Source organism: Bombina bombina, chromosome 2, assembly GCF_027579735.1.
Source record: "Bombina bombina isolate aBomBom1 chromosome 2, aBomBom1.pri, whole genome shotgun sequence".
Taxonomy (NCBI): Eukaryota; Metazoa; Chordata; class Amphibia; order Anura; family Bombinatoridae; genus Bombina; species Bombina bombina.
In genome coordinates, this window is record NC_069500.1 from 1,116,186,065 (window position 1) to 1,116,203,315 (window position 17,251).

A 17,251-nucleotide genomic window follows, 5' to 3' on the forward strand; every position below is an offset into this window, starting at 1 on the left:
TCGTTATTTAAATCTTTGTTAAAAAATATATATGTGTTCATTCATGAACCGCTTACAATAATACCTTATAGAGCTGTTATTATTATTTTTGTCCACTGAAGTAAATCACCGCTACGGCGGCCTCCGTGACTTTTGCATTTTTCTAACAGTGACACTTTCCAATCCGTTCGGGAGCCAGGTGTCAAAGTTTGAAGAAAAAAAAACTTTTGTATCTGCTCATGCATTATCATCTCTGTGCATGTTCACAATACAGGCATGAAAGGTGGAATCCAGAGACATCCGTGACATTACAAGCGTATTTGTAATGCAACATTTCAAGGAAGCATGCAAATATGGTGACGTAGGGAGTGGGTGGGAACATGAAAACCAGGAAGTGGTAAGGGGGTAGAGGAAGCCATAGACATCGATAAGTGTTATAAGTATATTTTATAAAATATATGGTTCTATTTTTTAAAAAAAAACGTAGCACTTTTATTTATTAAAAAAGACAAGTTACGCGTGTATATTTCAGCCTTCGTCCGTATTTTTTTTACCCATAGACTGACATAGAACAGACGCGCAATTTGGTATTCAATATACGGCGTAAGGACTTACGCGCTCAGAATTCAGAAAATCTGCTCCATTCTAATCTCGCCACAAATTGCAGGCGCAGCAACCCTTGCACTGACTTAAAAACCAATGTAACTCTCTGAAGGCCTAACAAACGCATGCACAATCACACACATATCAGCCGCAAGTCTCAAACAGTTAAACCTCTTCTAAGCATTTATTATTCCTGCCCTTGCAAGTGTGTCAAACCAATCACAAAGAGCACAACTTCTCACCTGCAGCCTTAAAACACCTGGCAATGCACACCCTCATTAGCCACCATGTTTCCCCTGCTTTACCTACAATATGTAGAGAGACAGCATCGTTGGGCACAAGGGGTGCTGGAAGCTTTACAAGCCCCTGTTGTGGAGAATATACCTGCTGCTGTGGAGGATATACCTGCTGCTGATATAGTTGCTGCTGATGTCCCTGGTCATGGTGCTGTAGCCGTCCCTGCTCCTGCTGCTGCTGTCCCTGCACCTCCTGCTGTTGTTCCTGTTCCTGGTGCTGCCCCTGCTGCTGTTGTTGCTGCAGCTGGCCATAGGCTAGCAGGGCCTATAAGACGTCGGCATCAGGAGAGGGGAAAAGCAAGGGCACCCAGGATACACAGGGTTAGGGTCACCCTTGTTTGGAATGGCAGAAGTGGAGGTCAGGGAAAAGTATCGCTTGACTTCTGCAAGCCTCATTGACCTATATGAGGTCTTGAAGGATGATATTGACCCTCAAGCGAATAGGAACCAAGCTCTGACTGGTATGCAGAAGTTGTTGTGTGTTGCACACTTCCTGGCATCTGACTCATTCCAGTCAACAGAGAGGATTGTGTCTTGCCTAGCGCAGTCCACCTTCTCCAGGCTCCTAGGGGAGGTTTTGACTGCTCTAGATAACCAGACACCACAATACATTAATTTCTCCCGTACCCCCCAGGAATGGAACAGTCTTAAACAAGGCTTCTATCAACTGGGGGGTATTCCCAATGTCATGGGGGCAATTGATTGCACACATGTGCGTATCATGGCCCCACATGAGGAGCCATTCCTCTATATTAACAGGAAAGGCTTTTACTCCTTGAATTGCCAGATGATCTGTGATACCACTCTGAAATTCACACGTGTATGCAGGCTTTCCAGGGAGTGCCCATGATTCCAACATCATGTGCCAGACCTCCTTATTCTAGCTTTTTGAATCTGGAACACTCTCGGGAGGTTGGCTGCTTGGTGAGTATGCACTACCATCATTCTTTCTCTATATTTATACTAAAGGGACACTAAACACAAAATAATTATGTCATGTTTCAGATAGAGAATACAATGTTAAACAACATTACAATTTACTTCTATTATCTCATTTGATTTATTCATTAGATATCCTTTGTTTAAGAAATAGCAATGCACATAGATGAACCAATCATATGAGGCCTCTATGTGCAGCCACCAATCAGCAGCTAATGAGCATATAAAGAAGAATAAAATTGCAGGTTCTTTTTAACTCATGAAAGAAGAAATGTGTGTTTCATGTCCCTTTAATGGGACAGTATACTATAAATAGTTTTTCACTTAAAAGGACATTTTCTTTAAATGGCATGTTCTATCTGAATCATGAAAATATAATTTTGTCTAGACTAATCCTGGCATAAAAGTAGATTGCTTACAATGCACCAATTTTTTTTTTTAATATCTCTTTTAAATGAAATCCATGTTATGTCCCTTTAAGCACATGATGAACCTGTAGTAATCATAATACATATGTTACATGACAGGTGATGCAGGGTACGGCTGCAGACCATGGCTGTTAACCCCCTTGGCACACCCCCTTACTATAAAGAATGACTCCTTTTAAGAACTCAACTGCTGTACCTTTAAATGTAAGTTTGTACCACTGAATAATGTTGGGATCCTTTATTGAAGAAAAGAATTCAATCAGAATTAAGTGAGTTAGTCGTGAGAACTCTGTATATTACTTCATACACAGAAATGAGATTTACTCTCCTACTCCAGAGGTAATCTCTATTTTCATAAAATAAACAAAACAAATTTGAAATAAGTGATGATTCAATGCTTTTATAGTTTAACTTCTTTTGTAAGCACCTTTGGATCTTTATAAATATAGCTGCAGTGTGCGTTCAGACAAAAGCAACCTTTAACTGAAATGTTCATTGGTTATTGTATTGCAATGTTAAATAGGCAGTTCATGGAAACAAAGTAGCGTTTTACCTTGATTGCAGACAGTTTCAGTTTTATCCGTAGCAGGAATCATGCAGAGCAGCTGCCGTGGAGATATTGTGCCTAGACGGAACTCACTCCGGTATCACTGGTAATTGTGAGAAACGAGTCTGTAGGGATGAGATGAGAGATAGAATTCCCTTACCCGCGATCCGGTGGCGTGTGACGTCAGAAGGTGGGAGGAGGGAGGATAGCCGTTAACCAAGTCAGGTCTAAGTTACGGATCCTTGTCACTAAAAGCTGTTGCGGGTAAGTCCTTGGCAGTGAGTTAAACCGCTAGGGTTTCATTGCTGAAATCTGAAGGAAGCAATTAGAAAGTTAGTTTGTTTAGCGAAGTCGCCACAGTATTCCCAGGTGAAGCTGTAGAGGCGGATTACTGAGTTTCTGCAAGTAAAGGTAACAGGAGGAATGTTTAGAGGAATATTGTGTTAGAAGCAAAGACTTGAGGCTTTAGTATTTAGTTCCGTTCTGTACACTAAGTATTAATGCTATGAAAACAATTACTAAGCATTGGTTAAAGAGGGAGGTGTATATTTAAAGGCAAAGCCACCAATCAGAATGTAGATCAAATTTAAAGGAACAGCGTGACACTCCTGACATGACCCCTGCTTCAAGGGAGCTGTTCCACAGCTACAGGTCTAGGACGATCAGGATATCTGCGATGGAATGAAGAAAGTAACCTTGGGGCTCGTAGGTTGGTGGCTGGTTCCCAGGTATCGTCATCAGGTGAGTAGTTTTTTTTCACCTACTGGGTAATTTCTTTCAGCTGGTGTCAACATTTTTGAGAGAAAGGAAATAGGATGAATAGGGCTGTTTAGGGTCCTTTGTTGGGACAGGATGGCTCCCAAGGCAAAATCTGAGGAATCCTCTTCTAAGATGTAAGGTAGATTTGGATCTGGATATTTCAATATTGGAGCAGGAGTGAATCTGGTCTTTAATGTTACAAAAGCGGTTGTTGCATCGTTATCCCAGTGGAAAGGAATGGAAGTACTGGTTAACCGTGTAAGAGGCTTTGCGATTTTGGAATAATCTTTTATAAATTTCCCATAGTAGTTGGAAAATCCTAAGAATTTTTGTAGATCCTTTTTGTTCTTGGGAATTGGCCAGTTTTCCACTGCTTCCACTTTCTCTCTCTGCATCTCTATCCCTTGGGGTGATATGTTATATCCAAGGAAAGAAACCATGTTGGTGTGAAAAAGACACTTCTCTAGTTTGGCATATAATTTGTTGTCTCTTAATCTTTGAAGAACCAGTTTAACATGTTTAATGTGATCTGACTTGGACTTTGAGTAAATGAGTATGTCATCCAAGTACACTACAAGACATTCGTCCAGAAGATCATGAAAAACATTGTTGATAAAGTGTTGGAATGTGGCGGGTGCATTGCACAATTCAAAGGGCATAACCAAATATTCATAGAGCCCGTATCTGGTTCTAAATGCGGTAAACCATTCGTGTCCCTCTTTTATACGCACAAGATTGTATGCTCCTCTTAGATCGAGCTTGGAGTAAATGGTAGCTTGTGATAGACGTTCTATTAATTCTGGTATTAATGGAAGGGGATATCTGTTTTTTATGGTTCTTTGGTTGAGCTTGCGGTAGTCTATGATAAGTCTGATTGTTGTATCTTTGTTGCGGACGAAAAACATACCTGCACCTGCAGGGGAGGTAGAAAGTCTTATGAATCCCTTCCTTAAATTGTCATTGAGATATTGCTTCAGATAGTCCAATTCTGGCTGGCTCATGGGATAAAGATGTCCGTAAGGAATGCTGGCTCCCGGTTGCAGCTCTATGGGACAATCATACGGTCGTCTGGGGGGAAGATTCTCAGCCTCAGTTTTACTGAATACATCTATAAATTCACTGTATTCCGTAGGTAGAATCACTTCTTGGGGTTCCATCTGTAGAATTAAGGAATCGGATAAACATTGTGACCTACAGTACGGAGAAGGAAAAGTAATTTTAAATGGAGACCAATTTATGTGTGGATTGTGCAATTTGAGCCAAGTAACACCTAGTATGACAGGGAAATGAGGTGATGGTAATCACATCGAATGACAGAAGTTCTGTGTGACCAGAAAAAAAGACAAGAATAGGTTCTGTATGGTGTGTGATAGGACCCGTGGGTACTGTTGATCCATCAATGACACGCACAGAGACAGGAATCTTTTTGCAAATCAGTGGAATTTTATTGGCTACAGCTATTTCACGGTCAATGAAGTTCCCAAATGCGCCAGAATCAATGATGCCTTCAACCTTCAATTTGTTTTGGAGCCACTGTAGAGAGATAGATAAAATGTTAAATGAGGAATGATTGGTAGGTTGTATAGATGTACTAAGATAAGTGGACTTACTTCTTTATGACTTTTGAAGTAGTGGACAATCTTGAACAGTATGCAGTGGATTAGCACAATATATACATAGACTTTTAACTCTCCGGCGTAATCGCTCTTCTGGCGTTAAAGGTCCTCGAAGTACACCAATCTCCATTGGTTCTATTGATGTTTTAGACATAGTTGTGTTGGGGGAAGAGAGAAAGGAAGTTGAGGGTTTAGGACGAATTTCAGAGGAATAGCATTCAGCTCTGCGTTCTCTTAGTCTACGATCCAATTGGAATGAGGATTTCATCAAGGCATCCAATGTTTTGGGTAACTCGAAACGTGCCAATTCATCTTTAAGGTTGTCAGCTAGTCCGAGGCGGAACTGGTTTCTCAGTGAGACCTGATTCCATTGGGAGTCAGCGGCGTACATCTTAAACTCCGTAATGTAGTCTTCGACAGGCCTCTTTCCTTGTTTCAAACTCCTCATGGCAGCTTCTGCTGTTATCTGTACATCAGAGTCTTGATACAGTTCATCCAAAGAGGCGAAGAAATCCTCCAAAGACCCTAGAAGGGGGTCATCATTCTCACATAGATTATCTGCCCAGGTCCTGGGTTCCCCTCTAAGGAAAGAAATTGCACTTAAAACCTTTACTCTCTCTGTAGGATATGTTCTGGGCCTGAGATTAAATAATAATTGACAGGAATTTTTAAATTGTCTGTAAAACCTTCTATTTCCAGGGAAACTCTCTGGCATGGATACTTGTGGCTCAGGGGAGCTTTCATGTTGTGATTTCAAATTAATAGAATCTCTAATAATAGTCTTTAATGATCGGTTTTCAACCTGAATATCATGAACTGCTTGTGCTAGCTGATCAACTTTCTGTGACAGGTTATAGACTATCTGTGGAAGGTCAGCTGGTTCCATTTTATGGCTTAGTAATTATATAAGGAATGACTCCTTTTAAGAACTCAACTGCTGTACCTTTAAATTTAAGTTTGTACCACTGAATAATGTTGGGATCCTTTATTGAAGAAAAGGATTCAATCAGAATTAAGTGAGTTAGTCATGAGAACTCTGTATATTACTTCATACACAGAAATGAGATTTACTCTCCTACTCCAGAGGTAATCTCTATTTTCATAAGATAAACAAAACAAATTTGAAATAAGTGATGATTCAATGCTTTTATAGTTTAACTTCTTTTGTAAGCACCTTTGGATCTTTATAAATATAGCTGCAGTGTGCGTTCAGACAAAAGCAACCTTTAACTGAAATGTTCATTGGTTATTGTATTGCAATGTTAAATAGGCAGTTCATGGAAACAAAGTAGCGTTTTACCTTGATTGCAGACAGTTTCAGTTTTATCCGTAGCAGGAATCATGCAGAGCAGCTGCCGTGGAGATATTGTGCCTAGACGGAACTCACTCCGGTATCACTGGTAATTGTGAGAAACGAGTCTGTAGGGATGAGATGAGAGATAGAATTCCCTTACCCGCGATCCGGTGGCGTGTGACATCAGAAGGTGGGAGGAGGGAGGATAGCCGTTAACCAAGTCAGGTCTAAGTTATGGATCCTTGTCACTAAAAGCTGTTGCGGGTAAGTCCTTGGCAGTGAGTTAAACCGCTAGGGTTTCGTTGCTGAAATCTGAAGGAAGCAATTAGAAAGTTAGTTTGTTTAGCGAAGTCGCCACAGTATTCCCAGGTGAAGCTGTAGAGGCGGATTACTGAGTTTCTGCAAGTAAAGGTAACAGGAGGAATGTTTAGAGGAATATTGTGTTAGAAGCAAAGACTTGAGGCTTTAGTATTTAGTTCCGTTCTGTGCACTAAGTATTAATGCTATGAAAACAATTACTAAGCATTGGTTAAAGAGGGAGGTGTATATTTAAAGGCAAAGCCACCAATCAGAATGTAGATCAAATTTAAAGGAACAGCGTGAAACTCCTGACACTTACAGAGCCACAACTCAGGTACCAGGAGGCCCACATACAGACCAGAAATGTAATAGAAAGGAGCTTTGGCCTACTCAAAACCAGATTCAGGAGTCTGGATTTGACAGGTGGCGCTTTACTGTATAACCCTAACAAAGTGTGTTCCATTGTCAATGCATGTTGTATTCTACATAGCATTGCTGTGGACACACACACGTATATTGGGGGACATAGAACCAGACCAAGAGCAGCAGCTGGTTCCTGTACCTGAGGATGTGGACAGGGGACACTGAGGGGGAATGAAGTGAGGGACTTTGTTGTCCGTGAATACTTCACCTGTAAGTTACTTGTTCATAAGTACAGTAAACCGTAACATTCACATGTATTATGATGTTTGACTGTACCTCACCAACCATTGCATGTGTATATATCATGTCTTGCAGAATTGCATACTGCAGATTTTCACTGCATGTAAGTGAAACTACTACATACCACCCCCTTCACTTAACCATCCTAATTACTGAAAATGTCTCATTTGTTTCATTCATGTTTAGGTCACTATGATTTATTGAATCTCATGAAGAATGAAATTTGAGGTTTATACCTTATGTTCACACCTTCTGTAAATACATTATTATTTATCTATATATCCATGTGTCAATTTATATTGGATGTGAGAAACCTTGATTTACATCTTATAAGTGAATATTACTATATGTACCTTTCATACACAACTATGTGATGTGGTTTATAGAACATGAATATGTCATAAACATAAATATTAAACAAAAATATTACCTTTTTTGGCCATTTCCACACAGGTCTTATTATCTGTTTTAACAATATTAGTGTACTAAAACACACCTCACATGGATGTGGATGACAATTATATGATAAATAACAGAGGACAAGATTTATGGTGAACTATAAGAATATTTATTTCTTTTTTGGCTTCTTGGATGAGGGAGCTGAGGTGACTGTAGTGGATTTCCTTGTTCTCCTGGTTTCAGAAGATTCTGATGTTTCTGCTGGTGTGCTGGCCACAGATGATAGGCTGGATGCAGTGTCCTGCTGGTGTGTAAAGTGCTGAACCAACACACCCAAGAGTTGATTTTGTTCCCTCCATCTATTGTCCATCTGCATCTGCATATCAGACAGAATTTGCATCATCTATGACTGGTTTTGAACACTTCCACTTAATGATGCTGTCATGTCCCTCTGCAGCTCTATGCTACATTTGTGCAACCTCTCTTGGTTCCTGAAGAACCTCTCTTGGTTCCTGAAGAACCTCTCTTGACTCCTGAAGAACCTCTCTTGGCTCCTGTGAAACCACTCTTGGCCTCTTTGTCTGCTCTCGGAGCTTGTTATGAGCCTCCTCTGGAGTGCAATGTATTCCTCACCTAGGGGAGAATACAATGCATCCACAGGGCTTCTATGTGCTTGAAGTGCAGATTCAGCTGCATCTGCTGGTTCTTGTTGGACAGTTTCAGCTGCATCTGCTGGTGCTTGTGGGACATTGTCAGCTGCATCTGCTTGTTCTTGTTGGACAGTTTCAGCTGCATCTGATGGTGCTTGTGGACATTGTCAGCTGCATCTGCTGGTTCTTGTTGGACAGTTTCAGCTGCATCTGCTGGTGCTTGTGGGACATTGTCAGCTATATTTACATCTGCAGATGGTAGAGCTGTCCCAAGTGATGAGGATGGTGGAGCTCTCCCAAGTGATGAGGATGGTGGAGCTCTCCCAAGTGATGAGGATGGTGAAACTCTCAGGGTGGATTGATAGTCCCACTGATGACCAGTGTGTGACCACTCAGCCTGTCCAGTTGGCACTTCTTGTGACATACTCTGTGTGTAAAGCCATGACTGCCCTGAGATTCTGTTGGGTGGGGGGTAAATACATGGACCCTTTGTGGCTGTCTTGGCTCCCCCTCAAAACCAAAAGAAGAATATTCCTCTGGCCAGGAATCTTGCCAGGGTTCATATGTCAATGGTGGTGGCATCATTTCCGGGTCCTCAACTGAAGCCATCCAACCCTGCTCATGCCTGGGAGCATACTGTCCATGTGGTTGCCTGAAGACTGGTGGCTGCATGCCTGTGACTGGTGGTGGTGGCTGCATGCCTGTGACTGGTGGTGGTGGTGGTGGAGGTGGCGGCATGCCTGTTTGCATCCTCATGACAGGAGGTTCTGTGGAGGAGTCAAATGATGAGAGGGATTAGTACAGTCATATCTATGTCCATATGGGCATACAATGTACATTGATACATGCTAGGGCCTATACTGATTCTCATGTCAAACTCTATAACATGCATGTGCACATTGTGATTTGTGATATGAGAGATTTTAATATGCGCAGTATACAGGTATGTGTTTCATACAATAGTTATGTGTACATGTCAATGATGGAAAAAATGTGTTCTTTAAGTGACACTATGGTCACACAATTTACTTTAGCCTGATGTAGGCACAGAACCTGCTTTCTTGAGCTAAAATTATTGTGATGGCTATAGTGTCCATTTACTGAAAACTCTACATGTGGCTTGTGGCCTGTGTTACTCTGAGACATGTTAGTATTGCACTATTCCACCTCATATCATGAATTGCATTGTGTTAAGTAGCATTAATGTCAAATATAATTGTAGATGTTTTTGTTAGTAGGCCAAATACCATGCTCCTCATTGTGTACATGAATGTGTGACATTAAAGGATGTTATATCTCAAATACATATAATACTGGTGTGTGGGATGTTACTCACCAGCATGATGTGCTGTGGTTGCAGCCCATGAGTCACGAGCCCCTGGAGGTCCACGGACTGCTGTGATACTCAGGGACCTGCGTATCATCTCCTGCCATGTGTTATATTTGATGTCCAGGGGTGGACCACTGCCTGTTCCCCTCTGGTGTATAGCTTCCTGCCCCATCTTTTCTTTCACCCGCCTCTTGCAGTTATTCCACCACTTTTTAAGGCCCTCAACATTCCTCCTCTGCGGGGCCACACTGTTGACGGCATCCTCTACCGCCAACCATGCTGTTTTATGCCTTTTGGCACTGCCTTTGCCCTTCTCCTGGCCAAAGAGTGCACTGTAATTGTCCATGATGGCCTGGACTAGGGCAACATTTTTATTGAATGAGAAGTTTGGACATCTCATCCTCTCATCCTCCATGGACACCTGTCTTGCTCCCTGTGATGTCCCTGGTGTGGGTTCCTCCCTATCCTCTCCCTCCTCCCCCCTTCTGTCCCCACGTGCACCCTCTGTCCCTCTTCTAGATGTGCCTGGTCTCTGGGGCTCTTGGGAATCTCCCCTTCCATCATCCCTTATAGCTCTCCCTCTCCCCACTCCACTTACTCCCTGACGGGGACCCCACTGCTCCTCCGTCCTCTACAATACTCCTCTCCCTGCCACTCCTCTTCCCTCCTCCCCTCCGCCCTTCCTCTCCCTGCCATCCTCAAACTACACACACTCACACACTGACTCCCAGTTCAATCACACACAATCACAAACAAACACTCAGCCTATCACACTGTAAAATTGAAATAAAATGCGTGAGGTGTTAGAAAAAAAAGTGTGGTGTATTTGTATATTTATGTATGCAAAATGTGTGCAATATGTAAAAATATGTGTAAGTGTACAAGCTTAATCAACCAACAATGCGACCTAACTAACTCCTCTGTCTGCGCTTCTCTCTCTACTCTGACTAATCCTCCACTCCACTGTAGTGTGCTGTAGCTCAACGAACCATCCAAACACACTGAAGAAAATGGCGGCTGCGCATGGGTTTATGTATGAATTTTGAATAGCGTAATTACGTGTCGCATTTTTAGATGAAGTCGCGGTTCATTTTTACGAGTGTTAGACTAATTTGCATAAAACTACTCTTTATTGAGACTTTATGTGGACAAAATACTGGCGTAAGTTACTTGCGACGACTAAAATGTATATTTGCGCACTTTTCGATAGAACGCCAGTTTGTCCTACTTATGCCATTTTTGCATCAAACGGCACAGTATATGTAATACCCCGATGTGCGAGGTGAAATTACGGGTGGCGCAGGTTTCTACGCCTGCGCCAAAACCTGCGCTGTATATCGGATCGCGCCCATGGTGTCAGAAGCTTGTTTCTTTCTGCAAAATTAATTTATCAGGTGTGCCTATGCCACAGATGGTTTGGGACTCAACAAATTTACCAGATGCATGGAGGAGATTTCGCCAGCATGTACAGCTCATATTATCTGGCATTCTCTGTGACAAGTCTGAAGAAAACTTGTGCAGCTTCTTGCTTCTCTGGGTAGGTGAAAAAGGGAAAGATATGCCCAAAGCTAATCCAATCTTTGCAAGATACAAGTTTCATGAAAAAAATGCAGGGAGAACATGAGACATTTGAACATTTTGTAACAGAGTTTAAATTGCTTGTAAAAGACTGTGGATATGTTAACAGTGATGAGATGGTACAAGACCGCATTGTTTTTGCCCCTAAGTCTCCAAAAGTCAGAGAGAAATGACTAAATCAGTGTGCTTATCTGACACTTGAAAAAGCCATTGATATAGCGCAGTCTCACGAAATTGCACAAGGGCAGCTAAATACAATAAACTCACGTGCAATGGCAACCCAGAGCCAGTCAGCTCATGTAGTGTGTAGTAAAAACACAGCATCAGCCCAGCAAAACGTTGGACAACTGTGAAAGGATGTGACAGGAGCATGCAGTCGTTGTGCTCTTCAACACAGCCAGGAAGACATGTGCCCTGCAAAAGGACATCAGTGCAAAATATGCAATAAATTTAACCACAGAGGCATGTAAGTCAAGGCCACCAGATACACGTAAAAATGTACATACAGTTCAAAACACAAATATTGAAGAGCTGGATTAACTGTTTATTGATGCAGTTAACAAAGAGCACAAAGCCAAAGAATGTGAACAGGCTTTCGCAGAAATTGAGTTAGGTGCAAAAGCAGATAAAGTCAAATATAAATTAGATACTGGTGCTCTGGTAAATATAATTCCTACCAACATATTTAAAATTCTCTTCAGTACTGTAGCACTGAAGCCCACAGCACACCATCTTACAGGCTATGGTGGTGAGCCACTTGTTGTTAAAGGGACCTGTCAGTTAAAATGTAAATACAAAGACACTAAAACTGTGCTTGAATTCTACATTGTCAACACACATGCCCCACCTATACTTGGCTTGAGATCATGTCTAGACATGGGGTTAATTAAGCTTCTCTTCTCAGTGTGCACAGATGTAGATAAACCCTGTGCTATAATACAGAAATTGTCTGATGTTTTTTCAAGGTATTGGCGAGTTTCCAGGTGAATACACTATACACCTACACCCCACAGTTGTCCCTGTTGTATACTCACCCAGAAGGATTCCATTCATGCTGTGTAGTTGCCTCAATGAAGAGCTAGACAATATGGAAAAATCAGGGATTATTGTCAAAGTGCTTGAACCTACTGACTGGGTCAATGCCCTGGTAGTTGTGGAAAAACCCCACACTGGAAAACCCAGGGTTTGTTTAGATACCAGAGACTTAAAAAAAAGCAATCAAGAGGCCACATTACCCTCTTCCACTGGCTCTTACTGGATGCAAAATCTGGATACTGGGTGATCAAACATCTCAGAAGAATCATCCAAGCTAACAACATTTAATACAGTGGCCGGAAGATAAAGATTTCTCGGTTTATGCTTTGGACTGATTTCAGCTTAAGATGAATTTCAGAGAAAGATTGATGAGACTTATGAAGGGCTTGAGGGGGTGACAGCCATTGTTGATGACATGCTCGTGTTTGGAAAAACAAAAGAGGAACATGATGCAAACTTGCACGCCATACTGAAGAGCACCTGTGAAAAAGGAGTATGCCTTAACCCAAAGAAAAGTGTGATATGTCTTAGGTCAGTTATTTTGGGCAAAAGCTAACACGTGAAGGCATCAAACCTGATCCAGAGAAGATCAATGCCATAAAAGATATGCGTCCTCCTAAGAACAAGTCAGAGCTGGAGACCATCCTAGGTATGATTAATTATCTGTACAAGTTCGCACCAAACTTATCTGAGTTTAATGCGCCATTGAGGCAACTTCTGAAACAGACAAATGAGTTTGTATGGGAGGAAACTCACAAAAAAGCATTTGATAAAATGAAAGAGCCAATTACAAAGGAACCTGGTCCCATTCTATGTTACTACGATCCTAGCAACGAGCTCTGCCTGCAGGTTGATGTGTCAAAGAGTGGCCTAGGTGTCGTATTGCTCCAAAAAGGTAAGCTAATTACCTATGCTTCTAAATCTCTCACACCAACAGAAGAAAACTATGCTCAAATTGAGAAGGAGTTATATGCTGTGGTGTTTGGATGCAAACATTTTCACACGTATGTCTATAGCAGAAAGATTGTTGTTGAATCTGACCACAAACCTTTAATACTCATAATGAAGAAACCCCTTGCAACTGTACCACCATGCCTTCAGAGACTGATCGTACAGCTACAAAGGTAAGACATTGAAATAGTACAACGTTCAGGAAAAGTTATTCCAATAGCCATCACCCTGTCCAGGATATCAATACCTTCAGACTCGAACCACTGAATGAAGGAATGGATGCACAGATTCACACAGTCATAACCAATCTCCCTATTAGTGAGAGAAAACTTACGGACATTCGAACAGCTACAGAACAGGATCCTCAACTCATTATGCTGAAAAACATCATCAAATCTGGGTGGCCTGACGTAAGGAAAAGATGTCCTTCCAGCCTTGTTGAATACTGGAATCACAGAGATGTAATTTCAGAGATTGAAGGGATCCTATTCAAAGGCGAGAAAATCATTGTCCCGGGTATGCTGAGGCCAAACATGCTAGAGCGTATACACACTGGGCATATGGGAATTGAGAGGAGTAAGCAAAGGGCCAGAGACATATTATTTTGGCCAGAATTGAGGATATGGTAGAAAAATGCCCTACCTGCCTAGAACGCTGAAAGTCTAACCCTAAAGAGCCCATGATCTCTCATCAGATTCCAGTGCGTCCATGGCAAATCATTGCAACAGATCTTTTTATGTGGAATGATCAGGACTACTTAATCACTGTTGATTACTACAGCAGATTTTTGAAATTGGAAAGACTCCACTCAACCATATCAGCAACCATAATCCGCAAGCTAAAGTCTATATTTGCAAGACATGGTATACCTGAAAAGATAATTTCAGATAATGGTCCACAATATAAATCATGTGACTTTGAAAACTTTGCAGTTCATTGGGACTTTGCACATGTGACATCCAGTCCCCACCATCCACAAAGCAATGGTCTTACAGAAAAGACAGTGCAAACAGCAAAGACCATACTAAACAAAGCAAAAGCTGAAGGAAAGGACCCGTACATCAGCCTACTGGAACACAGGAATACTCTTGTTGATGGATTCAAGTCTCCCTCACAATTGCTCATGAGTAGACGTCTATGTTCTATCCTGCCTGCAACTGGGGAACAACTGCAGCCTCAGGTAGCTGATCAAAAATGTGTGCGTGCCAAAAGAGAACATAAACAAGCTAAACAAAGACATTACAATAATCGCACTGCACAGCCTTTGTCCACATTGACATAAGAAAATACTATTTGTTTCCAGCAAGCCAGTTGTCAATGGGTGCCTGCCACTATTCTGCAGCCTGTAGACACAAAAATATCCTACCTCATCCACACCAGCGATGATCAAGTTCTCCGTTGCAACCGACGACACCTGATGGAAAACTAAAGAACCGCAACTAGAAGCACATGGGCCAACCCTTGAGAACCCCAGCACAACCACAAATACACATGCAATCCCAGAACAACTGAAAGAAGACACTGACAACGCTGAAACATGCACAGCAGGTTTTCAATAGACACGTTCTGGTCGTATGGTGAAACCTAGAAACATTCTGAACCTATAATATAAAATATAAATGTGATATTCTAAAATTTCATAAAAAGAAAGATGTAATGTTTTTTTGTTTTTTTTTAGAAATTTTATTTTTCCATCTTAAAGGTTTACAAACATAGAATGAGTACAGTGTTATAATCATGCTTTCAGTTATACAGTGATTGTACAATCAAATAAATGCTAACACCAGTTATTGTTAACAGCGCTTTTGTTCTCATAACACTCTTCCATATTCCTCATACTCGTGTCTTTAACTAATTTGAAACTGAGCTGTAAACCTCTAAGAATTTTCTCTTTTCTTTTTTCTAAAACTACTATCTATCTTATTAAACCTTATAACCTTTCAACAATTCAACATAATACCTTGGTATCCCATGTTTCACAAATGTATATATCACAGCAATGCCCCTTAGAGCTCTTTCTCCTCTCCTCTCGCTATTGTTAATCTATTGTAAGTTGTAGATCTCTCACTAATCAAACTCTAACAGCCAGTCGACTCTCAGCCTCGCGTTTAACATATATTCTGTGTTTCTTATTGGAAACAATAAGTGTGTTTGTACTTGCAGGGATAATGTGCGTATGAAGCTTTCCCACTTGCTCATAAAACTATGTGTCCTGAGTGTCATGTCTCCCACTGAGTCATATAATTCTATCATCATTTGATGAATAAGGGAGTTCTTAAGCTGAGTTAGTGTGGGTACAGATTTGGATGTCCATGTTTGAAACAATAGTCTTCTAGCTAAAAGGATGATAGTGACCAGTATTTTACTTTGTTTCTGCAATCCCCTGGGGAGTTGCAAGAAAAGTATGGTTTCGTCAGTTATCTCCATATTAAATCCCCCGAGGATCTTAAGCCAGTAGGCCATGGAGTTCCAATATTTAACCAGACGTGGACAGCGCCATATCATGTGAGATAAATCAGAGTTAGGTTTGTGGAACTTGGGACAAATGTTATCTACTTGTGGTGCCCATTTCTTGTATATTCTTGGTGTGATGTAGGCTTGATGTAATAAACGGATATGTTAGTCTCTTAAGTCTTGTGACAATGTGCTTTTCCTCAGCATCACTATGCTAGCCTGTATCTTGTCTGCCGACATTGGTTCCCCCAAAGTGGAAGCCCATTTTGCTGCAACAGTCTCTACTGACCTTGAGTTGATAGGCTCTAGTAATAATCTGTATATTGGGGAGATTGAGAATATTCCCTGAGAGAACAATGAGACCAACTGTCCTATTGGTCACATTGTTTTTAGAGTGTCTTCTCCTAGGAGGCTATGGACATAATGTCTCGCTTGCAGATAGGCAAAGGGATGTGTGCGTGGTAAGGAGTACTTAGTGCATAATGATGTAAAACTCCTGATTGTGTCCCCTGAGTCATCTAAGAAATGTTGTATATTTTGTAATCCCTGTTGTTGCCATATTTTAAAGGGGTGAGTGGTGAGCCCTGCTATAAAATTAGGGTTCCCCTGAAATGGTAGGTATTTAGTGCAAGATTGTGGGATCTTAAGCCACTTACAGATTGCTCTCCATGCCCTCAACGGTTCTACCAGTGTGAGTAGACCCCTTGCATGTTGGTAGATTTGCTGTATCGACAAATGAGGGAGGACCACCAATGACCATGGCCTGATCTGTTCTTCCTCTAAGGCTTTAAAGGTATAATGTTCCTTTTGACTCAGCCAGTCAATTACAAATTTTGACAAGAAGCCCAGTTATATAATTTGAGATTAGGGAGACCCAACCCACCATGCATCACAGAGCATGTCAGTTTTTGAGCACTTATTCTGTGTCTCTTGTTTGCCCACACACATAGCATAAGATCTTAGTATTTAGTGTTTTCAAATCTATGCTCTTCAGCATAACTGGTAACATTTGAAACATGTATAATAGTTTTGGGAATGTAATCATTTTAATCAAGTTTATGCGACCTGAGAGTGAGAGTGGGAGCCCTTTCCAGCCGTCTATCTGATTAGTCACTTTCTGAATCAAGGGTTTATAATTAATTGTGTACCATTGGGCTGGGTTAACAGATAATTTTATCCCTAAATATGTGAAGTATGTGGTGATGAGTTTAAAATTGAGACCCGCAGTGTCTAGGGGATTATTTTTTGTTAGCCAAATTAATTCTGACTTTTCCTGGTTTAGCAGATAGCCAGAGATTCTACTGAATTCCTGGATGAGTTCTAGTATTTTTGGGAGGGTGAGTCTAGGCTCAGGGATAAACGGAATCATATTGTCCACATATATTGATAAGTGCATAGTTGCGGTCCCTATCTTCAATCCTTGAATTTTG